General features: G+C 30.1%; 1 long non-coding RNA gene across 1 annotated transcript; it reads right to left on the reverse strand.

Annotated features, from left to right (window-relative positions):
• Positions 1-8,555: 8,555 nt before the first annotated feature.
• On the reverse strand, positions 8,556-22,489 carry LOC139847597 (uncharacterized). Its single transcript, XR_011759588.1, has 3 exons — positions 21,933-22,489; positions 9,156-9,288; positions 8,556-8,749 (listed from the first exon to the last, which is right to left on the reverse strand). It is a non-coding gene; the product is annotated as an uncharacterized lncRNA (long non-coding RNA).
• Between the last annotated feature and the right edge of the window lie 593 nt (positions 22,490-23,082).

The following is a 23,082-nucleotide window of genomic DNA, read 5'->3' on the forward strand; positions in this document are numbered from 1 at the left end:
AAAGCATATTTATTCTCAGGTATGAAAGAAACCTTCCGCTGTGCATTTGTTCATTTACATGGAGTCGTTTATGGCATATAGAAGTCAGTTCATCACGATGGTACTAGATGTTATTGTATTCGTTCAGGAGAATTTGGACGGGGTATGACATGTGGTATCAGAGCGATGGTCTTAGCGAACCAGGTCTTGCATTAGTGTGTCTAACTGATAGTTGTTTGTACGCATTAGTGAGTCTGGACTTCGACCGTGTCTGCATGTCAAAAGTTTTGCTTATCGTTTCTTGTCGAAAATTATCTACTTATCATTCTTAGGGAATCACTTACTTATCATTCTTAGTCTAGACACATCTTACTGCATTGATTGCATGAAAAGTGTATAGACAAAATTCATATCTTAGCGTATCTGTTACTGTAAACTTTGTCTGGCATATTCCGTAAATTCCTCCATAATCTACGAAATCTTTTGTTCTATATATAAGTATTCTATATAATTAGGATACCAACCGATAGCCAGAAATCATTTCATATCGATAAACCCTTTACTCAATCGTACGAAATGGAACTCGCCACTAGTTCAAGTTCTTCGGAATCCGACAGCTATTCCGACATGGTTGTTCACCTAAGCTCCGAAAGCGGTGTCACCATAATGAATCAATCAATCAGCCATCCCCAATTCATCTGATGGGTTCGTAATCGACTTAATCAATGAAGAATAGAAGAAGGCGATCCTTTCCACCAACCGAATTCACCTCTTGACGAAGAACCTGAAACACTTACCGGCGAACCAATCCGAAACACCATTTTCATTCTCATTTCCAGGATATCTCGCAACGATTATATATTATCTACAATTCTAAATCTTATTCATCCGCTCGTTCCGACCGAGAATCATTCCAAAATAATGGAAAAAGTCAACGAGCTTCGCGTTTGAATAATCAAATTGGAGAATATGGTGCAAAACTTACCAGCTCCAGCAACATCAATAGTACAGTCACCACCAACAACAGCAATATTCGCAACCCATACCTCAACATCACAATCAATTCCTCGAACATCAATATCATACGCACCATAGATACCAAGGAGTACCAACAACAATGAACGATGAAGTATTGATCCATAACTTCATTGAAGAAATATTCTGAGAAGGATATGAGGTTCCTAATAGTTTTAGAGATTACTTATTCTAGCTCAAACCGAAAAGCATATGAGTTTAATATCATATTAACTCATTAAATCCATGATTAAATCTGAAGAAAATATATATGTATATATAATTTTCATAAAGATTGTAATTAAAAGTTCTTCTGTACAAACTGTTAATGGTGAAAATATTTTAACGGGTAGGTAATACCCGAGGAATATTTAGATTTCACATTAATAAGTTACACTGTACATTCTTCAAATCCAATTCAACAATCATTTACAATCCTACTTACGATCACAGATATACGTATTCGTTCATCAAAGAATAACCTTTTTCATTCAAATTTAATTTCATACTCGGAATTTTTTTTACCGATCAAAATCCAAGTCAAGATATAACAGAAGACATCACTTTTAGATTCCTACATCTTTCAAAGCTATACTTTGAATTCAAAACTGTGCCAGATCCATTGGCGTGTTATTACCGAAAATAACTTTACAATACCTTTCTAAAATTTGCCAATTTTGTTACAGCTCCAGCAAATCAACTTCGACTTTCATTCGGATTAGCCTTATTATAACTTTGATATATAATTTTGCCACTTGATTTCATCTTAAACAATCATTCGTATCTTGACGATTACCATCAGCGTTTAATCATCTAAAAACACAATTATCTTGAAACTACCTCGAATTGATAACCAATGATTCAGATAGGGTAGCATTAAATGTAGAGGAAACAGCAAAATCGTAGATGTTCTAAATGACCAAAAGTTTGATAACAAAGAATGGAGTGTTGGAATGCTCAATAGAAAATTTGGTACTGAAAAACGGATTGAGCTAACCATGAAGGGGACCAAGGACAAATACAAGGACAAAACCCTATATTCAAAGAATCCAGATAATTCTGTATCCAATGAAACCTTTAGAGAATATTTTACTCCGTACCCATGTTAAATCTTGTGAAAAATCTTTCTTCATCAGCGTTCGATCTTAGAAATTCTGAAAATATCATCATAAATATCTTCGATATTTCTGAAAATATTTTCATAACTCTTCTTATCCGAAATTAGTTATCTCTTCGTGCTATCCGTATTACATCATAAAGAAAACTATTTTAGTTTCTCTATTCAAGTTTTAAATTATGAATGAATTCTAGAGAAGTGTTGGAAATTGAAGCATGAGTTAGTTTAATATAATGCGCTTGGCCAACGTGATTATATTACAGTAAGTCATGCTGAGTTTCTAATGGGACGTGATGATTCAAAGATCATAACATCATCATGTGACATGTTACATAACTCTTTCATTCTAATTAACCTCTGAACATATCAAGAAAATATATTCTTAATAGTTCTATTCTCAGTGATTCTAGTAAATTGACAGATCAAATCATGCTAATACATTACTGTCTGCTTAGAATACTTTAAATTATTCGAAACTCCATACTTATGAATTCTGGACCATTATTCGCTTGGCTTGGAGTCGGGAAGAGAAAACAAAAGCATGGAGCTCCGAAATATAAGAGAAAATATAAAGCCCAATAACAACACGGAGGTTACAAACCGTGGATATTAATACGGATAGCAATATAAAGACACGACATAATTAAGAATAGTATCACCCCAAGGTAATAGTAGAAGTAAACAGATTCTTCTGGTGGAAGATTAAAAAGAAGGATGATAGAAATGTTAATTAGGAAAATATCAAGGATTAGAACTGGATGAAGCATTTTCACAATCTTTTAGAAGTAATAAGTAAGAAGGAAAGTATAGGAATGATGAAAATAATGGAACGGAATAAGTTCATTTATAGTGAAATATCCGACAAAGTAATCGAAACAGATTATCGCAATTAATCAAAGAGGATCCTAATTTCCTTATTTACCGAAAAATCAAATCTTATTACTATGATTTCCTCTAAATCCCTTGAATTCCGGAAATCAATAGTGACTACGTCACCGGTTAAGACGAACCTACATTTATTCATTTCACTCTTTCGTGATAACTTCACTCGTACTCTTCGAGTAATCGAATTATTTTATCCATATTACTCGATGGTAATAAAACTCTATTTACCAACTTATATTCGTCATGAAAACATTTTTATTGTTAGCTATGACGACCTCGATCAAATTTCGGGACGAAATTTCTTTAACGGGTAGGTACTGTGACGACCCGAAAATTTCCGACCAAATTTAAACTTAATTTTAAATGTTTCCGATACGATAAACAAAGTCTGTAATGTTGAGTCTCGAAAATTTTGGAACAGTTACATGAATGCATTTGCCCTTCTGACCATTCCCGACGATTCACGAACAATTGTTTGTAAATAAATATGTATATGTAAATGTAAGTATATGTATATTAATTTGAATTTATAAAATATAATTTAAACATTTGAATTAAATATGTAAAATAGAATACAAAATAATTAAGTGTAAATTTAAAATGAATCTATATATAAATATATATGATTTCTATGATTAATTATTATTATATGAATATTATAATATATATATATAATTCATAAATAATAAATATTTAATAAAGGTTATCATATTATATATGATTATATTATGTAATTAATAATATATAATACAAATTAAAATATAGTTGATGTATTAAAATTAATACTTTCATTATCATTATAAATATTAATAATAATATTAATATTAATACCAGTATCATTAATAATATTATATGAAATTTGATACATTTGATTTGTTACGTTATTACTAATATTATTATTTTTAACAATATAATATAAGGATATGAAATTTGTTATATTATTATTACTAATATCATTATATTTTTACTTTTATTATTATTATAGGTATTTCTATATTTAATATTATTATTAGTAAATTCTATTTCTATAATTAATGATAAGTATTATAATTACAATTTTTATTAATTAGTATAAATATTGATTTTATACTTTATTAACACAGATATAAATATATACAGATATATTAATAGATATAGAAAATCAGATGTATAAATGCATATGTATTAAATACAGTTATATATATAATTACATATATAGACATATATATAAAAATACGATTAAATACAATGGTATACGTATTCTGTTTCAGGTCATTATACATCTGTAGGTGATCTTTGATTCTGTCTCTAAAATCTGTACTAGAACGAATTTGATTTAAGATACAACCAAATTCTATTTCCAATCTCTATCACTTTATTTAATCTTTCTTCTGATTGAATTGTTTGTCAATCACGAGTGTAATATAAACAAAATATGTTGAAGGTCAGTATCAACTTTATATTTTCTTTGTTTTCTTCTTCCTGGTGCGAATATCTCTGTCGATGCCATACATCACTTAATTGTGATTCTTCTTCTCTTCTCTCTATCTATATTATTATAGATACATCTTCTCTATATAACAATAATACGACATCTCAGTTGTTGAATTATTATTCGATTGTCCGGCATCTTCTATAACTATTACTATCAACACAAACAAAACTTATCTTGATTTCTGCATCATTTTTCTTTTCGAACTCAACCATCCTTAACTCTTGGCCACCATCACAATGGTCTTCCATCGTTACCCTTTATAACCCTTAAGCCACCAAGAGCCGATACCCTTTTCGTTGTATCATGAAACACCACCACCTTGGCCATGAGAGTCCTCGTAAATTACTAGTAGTCAAAAGCACCTACGTTTTCCTTCTCTTGTTTGTCGAACTTAATCATTAATACCACCACCTCCACCGAATCATCACCATTTCTTTACTGCAAATTTCAACTGTTATTCCACTTTGTTCGAGTTTAATAAACCCATACAAAACCTATCAACTAATCTATTAACCACGATCACGTTGTCTAAAAACCCAACAAAACCAATTGTGTAATTTGCATATTACAAACTCGCCACCTTTCACCCAACAAACAAACCATCGAATATTACTTGAATGTTGCTGCAGTTCCTGTTTAAGAAATACAAAAGTGAATGATGGGAAATTGTTTTCAAGATTTTAAAAGAGAATAGGAGAAGAACAAGATGGGGTATCACTAACTATTTTTGCAATATGATAGTTTTATTGTTACTATAAATTATTTATGTGGAGCTATACAAGAACAAGCACACATTTTTTTTATTTGCTGCAAGCTGTCGAACTGGATTGAAGAACAATTTATATATTTCCTTGTTGGCCGACAACTTCCCCCACCCATTTGATTTTTTCTATTAAAAGCATATGTACGTATGAATACATGGGTGGGAGCCGGTTCTTTTTAACACATATGATTATGAGTTATGGAATCGATGTGGACTTGTGGAGTGGAACATGATGATAACATAATCTTAGTGGGGAGTGGGGTCGTACATGTGGCGAGGGTTGAAGGATTTAAATGGAACCCGATGTAAATCGGTACTTTGGCCAAATATCTTGGGTATTGAATTAACTTATAAATTTGTTATGGGTCCGTTTTTCTTTTTGGGCCGAAACACATGTTGGATAGGTGGTAGTCGTTGATTGATGATGATGATGATAAAATGATGATGAGAAAGAAGAAGAGGCTGAAGTATAGGATAAAAGAAAATAAAATTGTTATTGTAATAGAAATGAAGCACTTGGTGTAATGGTTTGAGGTGTTTTGGCTTAGCGGGAGGTCGCGAGTTCAAACCCTGAATTGGGCATTTTTTTTTCGGACTACTTCTTTGAGGTAGTTATTTATTTATTTACTTATCATTATTATTATTCTTATCATTAATATTAGTATAGTTATTAAAATTAGTGTTAGTAATATTATTATTAGTAAAATCATTATTTTTATAGTTTTTATTATTAGTAGTATTATTATTATTATCATTATTATTATTATCATTATTATTATTATTTCTATTATTATTATCATTACTACTCTTACATTAACAATATTATTATAACAAATAAATACTTTCTATACAAGTGTATATATATTCCAACTACCATAATATTACATATAATTATATATAGAAAGATTATTTATATAAATATTTACATATAACAAATTATTGATTTTAAATATAATATTAAACTATATAAATATTAACTATTTTAAATATGTACAAATTAAATATATAAGATATATAATATAAGATATAATATATGAATTTATTTGATTTCGATTATGTGTGTTAATATATATACCTAAATGATATAGGTTCGTGAATCCGAGGCCAACCCTGCATTGTTCAATATAGTCATATGTATTTTCACTACAAAATACATTAGGTGAGTTCATTTGATTCCCTTTTACTCTTTACATTTTTGGGACTGAGAATACATGCGCTGTTTTTACAACTGCTTTATTAAATGCTTTTGAAATATATTTTGAACTGCGAATACATGAAATGCTTTTATAAATGTTTGACGAGATAGACACAAGCAAAACATTCCTTAAATGAATTATGTGGACATGATAATTTTCACCGTTGAATTATGTGGACATGATAATTGCCACCGTTAAATTATGTGGACATGATAATTGCCACCATTGAATTATGTGGACATGATAATTGCCACCATTGAATTATGTGGACATGATAATTGCCACCAATTGATGTGAATGTTATGTATCGAGAGAATGATTTTATACACAGGTTATGTGTATATTATTTTTGTGCACGAGATATGTGTACCGTTACTAAGATTTATGAAAGATGATTTCGTACACGAAAAAGGTGTACTGTATTTAAAAGATATCGCATGTACATTACAGGTGGGTATAGGAATTCGGGCCCATTTGTACCATGCAGGATTTAAATCGTGTGGTCTATTAAAATGATGAATTTTATTATTTTATGATAAACTTATGAACTCACCAACCTTTTGGTTGACACTTTAAAGCATGTTTATTCTCAGGTATGAAATAAACCTTCCGCTGTGCATTTGCTCATTTACATGGAGCCGTTTATGGCATATAGAAGTCAGTTCATCGCGATGGTACTAGATGTTATTGTATTCGTTCAGGAGAATTTGGACGGGGTATGACAAGTGACTTGATTCATGCTAGGTATGGGTCGGGTCACGGCGTCATGCGATAAGCAATAACAGACTAAATATTACGGAGTACTAGTACTGTACTACACTAGTTCAAATGAGACGCGTATCATAATTTCATTATTTTATTCAAATTACGAGATTTTTTTAATGAAGAATATTTTAGAAGAAAAACTCTGTGAGCAAGACGCTAGACAAGATGCTTGAAGAGAGTTGATGTCGCCCAATCGTCACGTCTTTTTCTCCCCGGAATGGATGAATGGATGGATCACTACTTTTTTTTAACGGCGATTGGGATCACCCGAGGGGGACTTTACCACCCCGGAATGGATCACTACTACATTCCGGCACAATTAGATGTGTGGAAAATCCTTTTTAGACGTGTTGAACAACACGTCTACATGTGACGGCTTCAATTGAGTGGTGACATATAGTGCGGTTCAAGGAACCGCTCTAAAAACTCTCAAGTAGACATGTTGTCAAATCGTTAGATTATGTTGTTCTGTTATGTCTTTTAGACGTGTTCCGTCAGTTGCAATTGAAGGTGTTCCGTTAGTTGCAATTAGACGTGTTCCATGCTTAAACTCAAATATTTTAAATAATACCTATCAAATACCGCCAAATAATTTCTAGCGCCAAATAAATTAAAATCTCAAATATTTCAAATAACACCCGCGAAATACAAAATGCATCAAATATACCAAATTAAATTTACTACAAAACCAAACTATATATATATATATATATATATATATATATATATATATATATATATATATATATATATATATATATATATATATATATATATATATAGTATTTACAAAAAAATCATAAATGTAATTTACAATAGATGAATTCTAAACTAAAAAACACTAATAAAACACTAAACTAATATAAGGTAACTATAGTTGGTTCTTTACCATCCCTCTACCAGTCTTGCCTCCCTCTCCCTCTGCCAACAACATTATAAAATAAATTCACATGTTTAGTTATGTAATGCTTTGTACTTAGAAAAGATATTTAAGATACCTTGAACGAGATTTATGATTTATGATTCCTTTCTTTTCTTATACCGAGTTTGCTCTAGATCAAACCCACCTTCATTAGCTCCATAGACAGCCAACAAGGAGTAACAGCCAAGTACTCGTTACTACCAAAAGATTTTTCCGAAGCCACCTGATGTAATGTTGGATAATAAAGATCATCTAATATAATCTTTTAAAAGACTAAGAAAGTGATGTCATTAATAAGATTTAACCAAGCTTTAAAAAAATCAAAAAAAATTAAAAAAAATTTAGGATGAGTTAGTGATGTCATTAATAATTTAATTTACAATTAAGTAATAAATTCTTTTAATTAACAAATACAGTTTAAAAAATATAAAACGCCCATTTTTTAAAAAAAAATTGCATGCCGGATAAAAATAAATACACGCGTGCCTGAAACTACTTTGGAAATCATCATCACTCACACACCTCCTCTTTTCATTCGTTCTTTACCCTATTTCAAATTCAAATTAAACCTAGATAATCCAATCCTCAATGGAATCTTTCTTTGGTAGTAATCTTTCTTTCTTTACCCTTTCATCTGAAAAAAAAATTGTTCCAATTAATTCATCGTCAAACAAGGAATCAAATTTGCAAGTATTAGCTTGAAGCTTTTGTGAAAACGAATCAAATCGGGTTTGGGACAGTGAAATCATCCCAACTGCAAAAATCATCGATGAATCTGTTTGCTTCACTTCAATTGAAGTTACGCGAAAAGGTACACAAAATAAGTTGTTAGGTTAAATCAAATTGTGAATTATTTTATTTAACAATTTAGTTTTTGGTGGGTTTTAAGCATGATGAACTTGATACTGTTTTCGATCCTATTGAACTTCTCTATAAGGTTGAACTGCTTCGATTTTGTTTAAATTTGACAAAAATATAATAGAAACTATTTATAAATTTGGTATTAACATCATCAATCAAAGGTATGTGACATGTCATACCCGTCCAAAATCTTCCTGAACGAACACAATAACATATGGTACCATCGCGATGAACTGACATCTATATGCCTTGAATGACTCCAAGTAATATCTTTAACATGAGCAAATGCACAGCGGAAGGTATCTATCATACCTGAGAATAAACATGCTTTAAAGTGTCAACCAAAAGGTTGGTGAGTTCATAGGTTTAACATAAATAATTATTTCCATCATTTTAATAGACCACAAGATTTTCATTTCTCATAAATATACATCCCATGCATAGAGACAAAAATAATCATTCATATAGATTGAATACCTGGTAACCGACATTAACAAGATGCATATAAGAATATCCCCTATCATTCCGGGAAATCCTTCGGACATGATATAAAACAACATCGAAGTACTAAAGCATCCGGTACTTTAGATGGGGTTCGTCGGGCCCATAGATCTATCTTTAGGATTCACGTCAATTAGGCGTGCACCAATTCTCAAAATTAGTGATGTTCCCTAATTCTTAGGCTACCAAGCTAAAAGGGGCATATTCGGCTTCGATCATTCAACCATATAATTCAGTTTCGATTACGTGCGTCTATTTCGTAAAACATTTATAAAAATTGCGCATGTATTCTCAGCCCAAAAATATAAAGGGTAAAAAGGCAAATGAAACTCACCTAATGTATTTTGTAGTAAAAAATACATATGACTATATTGAACAATGCAGGGTTAGCCTCGGATTCACGAACCTATATCATTTATATATATATATATTAACACATATAATTGAAGTCGAATAAATTTATATATTATTATTAATATAACTGTTAGTTTTAGTAATACATGTGTTTCATTATTAACTTAAATATATTTACTTTATATACTTTAAATAAATAATAAAAAAAATGTAGTTTTATTAAATATAATTAACTTTTATAATAATCATATTAATAGTAATATTGATAATAAAAATAATATAGTTGTAATAATAATAATGGTAAAAGTAATAATAATGATAGTAATAATACTAAAAATGATAAAAATATTAATAATAATGTTAATACTAATAATAATAATGATAAAATAATAATAATGATCCTAAAAATAATAATTTTAATAATAATGATAATAATGATAAGAATAATAATGATAAGTAAATAAATAAATAACTACCTCAATGGAGTAATCCTAAAAAGAATTGCCCAAGTCCGGGTTTGAACCCGCAACGTCCCGCTAACCCAAAAACACCTTTAACCAATCATCTGTCGTCTCATTTCTGATTTTAAATCCCCACCTAACAAATATATAACCTATGTACTCCTGCCTGATTCTTCTTTATTTTAAAAAAAAAAATGTCCCAGCCTGGACTTGAACCCGAGACCTCTCGTTTAAACCAAACACACCTAACCAGCGTGCTATCTGTTTCTTCCTATGATTATGCGTGTACTAAATATATATAACACTTATCTCTGACTTCTTGTTCTTCCTCCATAATAAGTCGATCCTAGCTAAACCAGTTTAATCAATCTAACGAACAGCAACATGGTCGAATTTTTGGACCCAATAGAAAAATGAATCCTTGGCCCAACAACAACATCCCATCACTAGGAAAAATGAAAAGAATGGCCCAAGTAAACCTTCACGTGGCTGTCTGTATTCCTTCACTCGCCCGACATTCAATGAAAAAGAATATATATTGTTAACAACTATGTGGAGTTGTGCACTATGTAATCGTCAGCTCAGAAAAGATAAATTAGTAACATTCAAGTAGGTTAGGTGGGTTTATGGAACTTGGGTCTTGGACAGAACAAATAGATGAAACAAAGAAGATGATGGTAGTGGTTGTACGTATTCGGATAAAAAAAATATCGACCTGGAAGTTGAGAGCAAAATACTTCTGTTTCTCTCTTTTTTTTTAAAGTATTAGTGGGGGTTGGTGTAGCCGTCGACCCTACAGCAGCCTAAAAGAAATTAACAGGCCACATCATCTATTATTAATAGATCAATTTCTTCTTCTTTTTATTATTTATAACTCGAAAGGTATGGAGAAAAGTAACATGTCGGCCATAGGGTAAAGGAGACCCACTATGATATTTAATTATGGTTATTCATGTCTCCACTCTGATTGTTGCATAAAAGTAGAACCGAAGTACTTAAATGGTTTGTGGCTTTGCGTTGATTTGAAACAGAAAAAAAATATAGTGGGAGAGAGAATTGAGAGAGAAAGTGTACATACGGTTATGAATGATGAAACTCTGATGATGGTTTAATGGTGACCATGTTGTGAGTTATCGCCGGGAAACAGAAGTATAGCAGTTGCAGTTGCAACTTAACAACTTAAGTAGAAACAGAAACAACAAAGGTGGGTTGCAGGTTCACGAATGAAAAGAAAAAAAATATATCGAGTGGTGTTTATGGTGGTTGGTATTTTAAATAGGTTTGAAGTGGTCTTACTATGATTATAAGGTGGTGTATAGCTGTGGTTACAAACAAAAATAAATGAGCAAAGGTGATGGTTGTTTGCGAGTGATGATTGAGTTACAAGAGTAAGCAGCAACAATAAACAACAGCATCATTAAGTGGTCGATTCAAATGAATTTCTTGTGAGTGTGAAAGTCGACTAGTAACAAAAGAAAGATGGGTTCTTGATGTATTTTCTGTTAAATTTAAACAACTCAGTTGTAATGATTTTAATTGCTAATGAGTATGGATAGTTTGGATGTCTGGATGAATAATGTTGGGTAATTCGATTGGTTTATAGTATCATTCAGTCGATAGACTTAATATTCGATCAGACAAGGTTAAGAATAAAAAGATAAAAGTGATGCAGACCCCTAACTGATTTTGGATTGATCCATGTGTTTAAAATTTGATTGGTACTACATAAATCAATTAGCTATAGAAGGGGAAAACGATGTGCAACTAAATCCTACGTTTCTGTATTTGTTTTGTATTAATATACAGATTATAACAGTATATATATATAAATATATTTAAGTGTATACTATATATATATATACATTTTTATTTATATATCTGTTTCCTGTATGTATATTAAATCTATATATGCGTATCAGTATTATATATATTTTTCAGTATTTATACACCTGCATTTATATATTTATTTGTATTCCTTCTATATTTATATATCTATATTTATAGATTATAGTTAATCTTTTAATAAATAGAATAATAAAATTATCCTTAATATTTTAAATAATAATAATATTAATATTAATAATCTTGTTAAAGATAATAATAATAATAATAATAATACATAATAATTTATATTAACTAAAGTTGTAATCTTATTACTAATATGAATGACGATAACTACAATACTAATAATACTAATAATAATAGTAATTATCTAAGACATCAATTATATCAAATTTCATAGTTATGTATATATACAAAATAATAATAACACTGCTGTTAATATTAGATATATACTCTAATGATAGTAGTTAAAGTAATTATAATATTAGTAAAGGTAGCAAAGGCATTAAATTTCATATCTATATATTATCTATAATAGTATAACAAATACTGATATTAATTATTAATATTAACCTTAGTATTAACAATAATAATGAAAGTAATAAAAAATCTTATTGTAACAGCTATATTTAAATTTGTTAATAATATATTAATTATGTAATATTTAATGATCACATAATATATTATAATATAGATTTTATTGATTCTTTATTACTTAATTTTATATATATTATATTTATTAGTTATACATAGATCTCATATGTCTTTATATATAGATTTATTTTAAACTGTACTTAATTATTTTGTATCTTATTTTACATATCGAATTCTAATGTTTGGATTTTATAATTTTCAAATCACTATATATATATATATATATATATATATATATATATATATATATATATATATATATATATATATATATATATATATATATATATATATATATATATACATGTCTATTTACACACAATTGTTCGTGAATCATCGAAAACAGTCGAAGGTGAAATGGATATATGATACAGTTCAAAGATTTTAAGACTCAACATTACAGAATTTGCTTATCATGTCGAAATCATATAAAGATCAAGTTTAAATTTTGTCGGAAATTTCTGGGTCGTCATAGTACCTACCCGTTAAAGAAATTTCGTCCCGAAATTTGAGTGATGTAGACATGACTAACAATAAAAATGTTTTCGTGACGAATATGAGTTGATAAATAAAGTTTTAACATCATTGAGTAATATAGATAAAACGATTCTATTACTCGAATTGTACAAATGAAGTTATCACAAACGAGTGAAATGAGGAAAGTAAGTTTCGTCATAACTTTTGACGTAGTCATGGTTGAATTTAGAAAATAAGGTGCATCTTAGCTCTTGACGTTGTTTTGGTTGAATTCCGAAATTCAAGGGATTTAAATAAAATCTTTGTAATAAGATTTGGTTCTTCGATAATTAAGGAAATTATGATCTCTTCAATTAAATGAGATGAACTATTTCGATTGCTCTGTCGGATATTTCACTATAAATCTACTCCCTTCGTTTCCTTTATATTTTGGAGTTTTACTCTTTGGATTTTCTTTTCCCGACTTTAAGTCAAGTGAATAATGGTCCAGAATTTGTAGATATAGAGTTTCGATTGATTATAATGTTCTAACCAGGAAGGAACGTAGTAGCACGATTTGATTTGGTAAATAACCAGAACTACAGAAGATAGAACTATCAAGAATATATTTTCTTGATATGTTCGGAGGTTAAGTTAGAATGAAAGAGTCGTGTAACATAGTTCATGATAAAGTTATGATCTGTGATCCTTTATCACGTTCCATTAGAAACTCAGTATGACTTACTGTAATATAATCACATTGGCTAAGCGTCATTATATTATACTAACCCATGCTTCAATTCCCAACACTTCTCCACAATTCATTCATAATTTATACTTAGATTTTACAGAAGTTTTCAATATAATGGAATACAGAAAACACGAAGAGGTAGATAATTTCGGAAAAGAATATTTATGAAAATATCCTCAGAAATATCGAAGATATTTATGATGATATTTTGAAATTTCTAAGTCTCGAAGGTTGATGAAAAAAAAAATCTTCCGCAAGATTTTAACATGACTTTGGAGTAAGATATCCTCTAAAGATTTCATCGGATACAGAATTATCTGGATTCTTTAAATATAGGGTTTGGTCCTTGTATTTGTCCTTGGTCTCCTTCATGGTTTGCTCAATCCTTTTTTCCGTACCAAATTTTCTATCGAGTGTTCCCAACACTCCATTCTTTTATCATCACTTTTGACCATTAAGACCATTTTCTACATGCTACTTCATCTGCATTTTCAAAGTTAACGGATCTGGATCATTGGTTATCAAACTGAGGGGTTTCAAGAGAATTGTGTTTTTAGATGATTAAACGTTGATTTCTGGTAATTGGTATGGCAATTCTCGTTACAAGGTGCGGATGAGTTCATGATAAGACTTCAATAGATAAATATAGTGATTTGTCAAAGAGATTTAAGCCAAGGAGCAACGAAGTTGCTGGTACATCTGCTGGTGATGTGGTGGAATATAAAAGGTTCTACGATAATAATAAAAGAGCACGTATATATATCAAGGTTATAATAAGGTTGTTTCGAATGAAAAGTCGAAGTTGACTTGCTGGAGCTGTGAGAAAATTGGCTAATTTGAAAAAGGATTGCAAAGTTATTTTTGGTAATAACAACTCCCAAAGGGTTAGCACAGATACGTTTTAAACATTTACTCAGGTTCCGAGTGTTTTCAGGAGCATACTATATGCATCAATCTTTTCTTCCGTAGATGAAGTGCGGTTGGTTCCTCCTCTCGATTGAAGTGTTTTTTTAAGAATTATGAAATATTTGAACGTAGATTGGAATCATGGGGTTTAAGATGAAATCAAGTGGCAGACTTGAAGAAATTATTTTTTTTATTATATATATGTTATAACCAATATTTTAATTCATTTTAATTGTCCAATGTTTTCTTCATTATGCCACTTGTTGAATTCTGATAAGTCAAAATCCAAATATGAAATCGAATAAAAAAATGATTACTCTGTGGTGAACGGATTCGTATATATGTAGATGTAAGTAGGATAGTAAATGACTGTTGAATCATATTCGAAGAATGTACAGTATAACTTATTATTGTGAAACTAAATATTCCTCGGGTATTACCTACCCGTTAAAATATTTTCACCATTATCAGTTTGTACAAAAGAAATTTTAATTACAATCTTTATGAAAACATATATACATATATATTTTCTTCAGATGTAATCATGGATTTAATGAGTTAATATGATATTAAACTCATATGATTTTCGGTTTGAGCTAGAATAAGTAATCTCTAAAACTATTAGGAACTACATATTCTTCGCAGAATATTAATGAAGTTATGGATCAATACTTCATTGTTAACTATTAGGGATCACATATTCTTCGCAGAATATTTCTTCAATGAAGTTATGGATCAATACTTCATCGTTCATTGTTGTTGGTACTCCTTGGTATCTATGGTGCGTATGATGTTGATGTTCGTGGGACAGATTGTGAAATTGAGGCTTGGGATGCGGATGTTGTTGTTGGTGGTACTGGTGTTGCCGGTGTTGTTGCTGAAGCTGGTAGGTTTTGCACCATGTTATCCAAATTGATTACTCGAGCGCGAAGCTCGTTGACTTCTTTTATTACACCAGAATGATTGTCGGTTCGGACGAGCAGATGAATAAGATCTAAAATTCGAGATAGTATATATAATCATGACGAGATACCATGAAAATGAGAGAGAAAATGGTATTACGAACAGGTTCGCCGATAAGTGCTTCCGGTTCTTCGCCAAGAGGGCAATGTGGTGGATGGAAGAGATCGCTTTCTTCTTGTCTCTAATAATGAAGTAGGTTACGAACCCATCCCCAATTCATCCAGAATTGGTGATGGCTAATTGGTTGATTCATTCCGGTTACACTGTCCTCGGAGCTCGAGTCGAAATCCATAAGGGAATAGCTGTCGAAATCCGATGGATTTGAACTAGTTGTGAGTTCCATTTTGTTCGGTTAGATAAAGGGTTTTCGGTATGAAATGATTTTCGGATATCGGATGATATTCTAATCATATAAAATACCTATGTATAATACAGAAGATCCCGTAGATTACGAAGAGAATTAAGGAAACGTGTCAGACAAGATTTAATGTGATGGAATATGAATTTGTCTGTACACCATCTATGCAATAATTGCAATAAGACGTGTCGAGACTGAAAATGATAGGTAGATATTTTTCGACAAGGAATGATATGCAAAGTTTCTAACATGCAGACTAGGTTCAAGTCTAGACTTATTAATATATTCTAACAACTACATGGTCGAAGTCTAGACTCATTAATGCATCCTAACAACTACTAGGTCGAAGTCCAGACTCATTAATGCATCCTAACAACTACTAGTTAGACACACTAATGCAAGACCTGGTTCGCTAAGACCACCGCTCTGATACTACATGTCATACCCCGTCCAAAATCTTCCTGAATGAACACAATAACATACGGTACCATCGCGATGAACTGACATCTATATGCCTTGAACGACTCCAAGTAATATCTTTAACATGAGCAAATGCACAGCGGAAGGTTTCTATCATACATGAGAATAAACATGCTTTAAAGTGTCAACCAAAAGGTTGGTGAGTTCATAGGTTTAACATAAATAATTATTTCCATCATTTTAATAGACCACAAGATTTTCATTTCTCATAAATATACGTCCCATGCATAGAGACAAAAATAATCATTCATATGGATTGAACACCTGGTAACCGACATTAACAAGAAGCATATAAGAATATCCCCTATCATTTCGGGAAATCCTTCGGACATGATATAAAACAACATCGAAGTACTAAAGCATCCGGTACTTTGGATGGGGTTCGTCGGACCCATAGATCTATCTTTAGGATTCGCGTCAATTAGGCGTGCACTAATTCTCAAAATTAGTGATGTTCCCTAATTCTTAGGCTACCAAGCTAAAAGGGGCATATTCGGCTTCGATCATTCAACCATATAATGCAGTTTCGATTACTTGTGTCTATTTCGTAAAACATTTATAAAAATTGCGCATGTATTCTCACCCCAAAAATATAAAGGGTAAAAAGGCAAATGAAACTCACCTAATATATTTTGTAGTAAAAAAATACATATGACTATATTGAACAATGCAGGGTTGGCCTCGGATTCACGAACCAATATCATTTATATATATATTAACACATATAATTGAAGTCGAATAAATTTATATATTATTATTAATATAACTGTTAGTTTTAGTAATACATGTGTTTCATTATTAACTTAAATATATTTACTTTATATACTTTAAATAAATAATAAAAAAATGTAGTTTTATCAAATATAACTAACTTTTATAATAATAATATTAATAGTAATATTGATAATAAAAATAATATAGTTGTAATAATAATGATAATAATAATACTAAAAATGATAAAAATATTAATAATAATGTTAATACTAGTAATAATAATGATAAAATAATAATAATGATCCTAAAAATAATAATTTTAATAATAATGATAATAATGATAAGAATAATAATGATAAGTAAATAAATAAATAACTACCTCAATGGAGTAATCCTAAAAAGAATTGCCCAAGTCCGGGTTTGAACCAGCAACGTCCCGCTAACCCAAAAACACCTTTAACCAATCATCTGCCATCTCATTTCTGATTTTAAATCCCCACCTAACAAATATATAACCTATGTACTCCTTCCTGATTCTTCTTTATTTAAAAAAAAGAAAAAAAAAATGTCCCAGCCTGGACCGCGACCTCTCGTTTAAACCAAACACACCTAACCAGCGTCCTATCTGTTTCTTCCTTTGATTATGCGTGTACTAAATATATATATCACTTATCTCTGACTTCTTGTTCTTCCTCCATAATAAGTCGATCCTAGCAAAACCAGTTTAATCAATCTAACGTACAGCAACATGGTCGAATTTTTGGGCCCAACAGAAAAATGAAATCCTTGGCCCAACAACAACAGCACATCACTAGGAAAAAAGAAAAGAATGGCCCAAGTAAACCTTCACGTGGTTGTCTGTATTCCTTCACTCGCCCGACATTCAATGAAATAGAATATATATTATTAACAACTATGTGGAGTTGTCCACTATGTAATTGTCAGCTCAGAAAAGATAAATTAGTAACATTCAAGTAGGTTAGGTGGGTTTATGGAACTTGGGTCTTGGACAGAACAAATAGACGAAACAAAGAAGATGATGGTAGTGGTTGTACGTATTCGGATAAAAAAAAATATCGACCTGGAAGTTGAGAGCAAAATACTTCTGTTTCTCTTTTTTTTTTTAAAGTGTTAGTGGGGGTTGGTGTAGCCGTCGACCCTACAGCAGCCTAAAATAAATTAACAGGCCACATCATCGATTATTAATAGATCAATTTCTTCTTCTTTTTATTATTTATAACTCGAAAGGTATGGAGAAAAGTAACATGTCGACCATAGGGTGAAGGAGACCCACTATGATATTTAATTATGGTTATTCATGTCTCCACTCTAATTGTTGCATAAAAGCAGAACCGAAGTACTTAAATGGTTTGTGGCTTTGCGTTGATTTGAAACAGAAAAAAAAATATAGTGAGAGAGAGAATTGAGAGAGAAAGTGTACATAGGGTTATGGATGATGAAACTCTGATGATGGTTTAATGGTGACCATGTTGTGAGTTATCGCCGGGAAACAGAAGTATAGCAGCTGCAGTTGCAAGTTAACAACTTAAGTAGAAACAGAAACAACAAAGGTGGGTTGCAGGTTCACGAATGAAAAGAAAAAAAAAATATCGAGTGGTGTTTATGGTGGTTGGTATTTTAAATAGGTTTTAAGTGGTCTTACTATGATTATAAGGTGGTGTATAGCTGTGGTTACAAACAGAAATAAATGAGCAAAGGTGATGGTTGTTTGCGAGTGGTGATTGAGTAACAAGAGTAAGCAGCAACAATAAACAACAACATCATTAAGTGGTTGATTCAAATGAATTTCTTGTGAGTGTGGAAGTCGACTAGTAACAAAAGAAAGATGGGTTTTTGATGTATTTTCTATTAAATTTAAACAACTCAGTTGTAATGATTTTAATTGCTAATGAGTATGGATAGTTTGGATATCTGGATGAATAATGTTGGGTAATTCGATTGGTTTATAGTATCATTCAGTCGATAGACTTAATATTCGATCAGACAAGGTTAAGAATAAAAAGATAAAAGTGATGCAGACCCCTAACTGATTTTGGATTGATCCCTGTGTTTAAAATTTGATTGGTACTACATAAATCAATTAGCTACAGAAGGGGAAAACGATGTGCAACTAAATCCTACTTTTATGTATTTGTTTTGTACTAATATACGGATTATAACCGTATATATATATATATATATATAAATATATTTAAGTGTATACTATATATATATATATCCATTTTTATTTATATATCTGTTTCCTGTATGTATATTAAATCTATATATGCGTATCAGTATTATATATATTTTTCACTATTTATACATCTGCATTTATATATTTATTTGTATTCCTTCTATATTTATATATCTATATCTATATTTATAGATTATAGTTAATCTTTTAATAAATAGAATAATAATATTATCCTTAATAGTTTAAATAATAATAATAATATTAATATTAATAATCTTGTTAAAGATAATAATAATAATACGTAATAATTTATATTAACTAAAGTTGTAATCTTATTACTAATATGAATGATGATAACTACAATACTAATAATACTAATAATAATAGTAATTATCCAAGACATCAATTATATCAAATTTCATACTTATATATATATATATATACAAAATAATAATAACACTGCTGTTAATATTAGATATATACTCTAATGATAGTAGTGAAAATAATTATAATATTAGTAAAGGTAGCAAAGGCATTAAACTTCATATCTATATATTATCTATAATAGTATAACAAATACTGATATTAATTATTAATATTAACTTTAGTATTAATAATAATAATAATGAAAGTAATAACAAATCTTATTGTAACAACTATATTTTAATTTGTTAATAATATATTAATTATGTAATATTTAATGATCACATAATATATTATAATATAGCTTTTATTGATTCTTTATTATTTAATTTTATATATATTATATTTATTAGTTATACATAGATCTCATATGTCTTTATATATAGATTCATTTTAAACTGTACTTAATTATTTTGTATCTTATTTTACATATCTAATTCTAATGTTTGGATTTCATAATTTTCAAATCGCTACATATATTTATATATATATATATATATATATATATATATATATATATATATATATATATATATATATATATATATATATATATATATATATATATATATATATATATTTGTACATGTCTATTTACACACAATTGTTCGTGAATCATCGAAAACAGTCGAAGGTCAAATGGATATATGATACAGTTCAAAGATTTTAAGACTCAATATTACAGACTTTGCTTATCGTGTCGAAATCATATAAATATCAAGTTTAAATTTTGTCGGAAATTTTCGGGTCGTCACACTTTTAACATTGAATGTAGTTATTTTAATAATCTATTATGATTATTTGATTCATACATATTAGGTGTTCGGTGAAATGCTTGGATGAAAACTGAATTTTGTTACATTGTATTTGGTTCAACATCAATTGTGTATGAGCTTTAGAAGTTGACTTTATACTTAGATTTCATATGCAAAGCAATAACAACATCTTCTCAACCTATAAGTCTTTTCCTTTGCCCCTTACACCTGACTCGGTCTTTGTTATTTAATCTTAGAGAATTTTTGTCGAATTTGACTTTTAATAGAGAAAATTGGTTTTTTTTTTTTTTTTTTTTTTTTTTTTTAGGGTTGTGATATCTATGGGTTTTGTTATGTTGTTTAACAAAAATAGTTTCATTGTAGGGGCTGAATGCTCACTTTTAGATGGCTACTTCTGTTATGTAGAATTGGAGTGATGAAAGCACTTGAAGAACACAAATCAATGGAAGTTCAAACATATATGCATGATTATATGTCTGAACCCATCCATGTTAAAGGGTGTGTCAACTTCTTTTGGTTTTGATTTATAATATCCTAAACCATAATATGTAACTTTAATGACATAAATTGTATTATTTAAATCTATATTGTATACTTTTATTTGGACCTTACAATCTTTTGCATATTGTCAATTTTGATTTTCGTAGTTTGACACTTATGTAAGTCCTAAATTGAAAACCTATTCAATATATTCCTTGCTTAAATGTTGTAGTTTAGGTGGACTGAGATTAGCACTCTGTGCTATTTTTATCCTACATGGTATTAAAGTTTTGACCTTTTTGTTAGACTAGATATTTATATGGACCTTTGTTAGCCCATGTCCCTTTTGTAATTGGCTCAGCCCACTTATCAATTGTAGGGTTATAGTCTTTATATTGCTTTGTGTACTTACATTGGTGATTATCAAATAATAATACTCTCTACTGTTAGATATTTATATGGACCTTTGTTAGCCCATGTCCCTTTTGTAATTGGCTCAGCCCACTTATCAATTGTAGGGTTATAGTCTTTATATTGCTTTGTGTACTTACATTGGTGATTATCAAATAATAATACTCTCTACTGTTTAACATGGTATCAAGAGCCTACTTAAAAAAAAAAAAAATATATCAATCGATACCTGCATCGCATCTTCTTGTTCTGTTCCTTTTCGTTTCAAAATCATAGTCCAATTGATCCCTGTTTCTATTTCTGATCGATCTGTGTCTCTCCTGATCCCTGCAAATCCAATCAATCGGTTTCATCCAAAAAAAAAAAAAATCTTCATCATAAATCGTTGCTACCGTTCTTCAATTCATAATATCAAAAAAAAAAAAAAAAAAAAAAAGAGAAGCCACAAAAACAATCGTAGCTTTTTTTCTCAATCATCCTGCAAAATCAAATTGATCTTGACTCCCTGTTGCTCTGATCGATTCGTTCAAAAAAAAGGAGAAATTAATTGTTGCTGCTGTTTAATCTTGTTTCCCGATTCACGAATTAAAAAAAAAGAGAGAGAGAATAAAAGAATTCCATCGCCACTTTCTGCTGCCGCATCCAAGAAAATATTTTGTCATCGCTCTACACAAAACAAATTATTGGTATTGGTATCACTTTTCACTTTACATATAATAATAAATAATAATAATAATTGTGTTGGTGGTAATCAAATTAAAGGAAACAGAGAAGCCGTTCTTTTCATTTTCTTATTTTTGATTTGCGTGCTAAGTGAAATAGGTTTTGTACACGTGACATCAATTTCTTTTTGAGCAATTTTTATTTTGTCTAAGAGATGAGGAATTATAGAGCAAACAATTATTGGGATATATACAGTTTCAAGCCCAGTTATTAAATATTATTCAGGCCCAACAGCAGGCCCATGTTCGGCCACAACAGCAACAAGCTTTTCAGGCTTCCATTTCTACTCAACCCAGTTTGCTTGGGCCTTATCCTCATGGTACTAATGATCCTGGTTGGAATATGGATACTGGTGCGTCCACGCATCTTATCTATAGTATTAATACTCTGAGTACTGTTTTTAATAATTGCAAATATCCGTCAGTCGCTGTCGGTGACGGGAACACCATTCCCGTCACCAATACTGGCCATAGCTTGTTACCTAGTCCCCACCGACCTCTTCACTTACATAACATCCTTGTTACACCTAACATTGTTAAAAATCTAATTTCCGTTCGTCAATTTACACGTGATAATTTTGTTTCTGTTGAATTCGATCCCTTTGGTTTTTCTGTTAAAGATTATCTGACACGCCAGCTTCTTCTCCGATGTGATAG

The sequence above is a fragment of the Rutidosis leptorrhynchoides genome, chromosome 5 (genome assembly GCF_046630445.1).
Source record: "Rutidosis leptorrhynchoides isolate AG116_Rl617_1_P2 chromosome 5, CSIRO_AGI_Rlap_v1, whole genome shotgun sequence".
Lineage (NCBI taxonomy): Eukaryota > Viridiplantae > Streptophyta > Magnoliopsida > Asterales > Asteraceae > Rutidosis > Rutidosis leptorrhynchoides.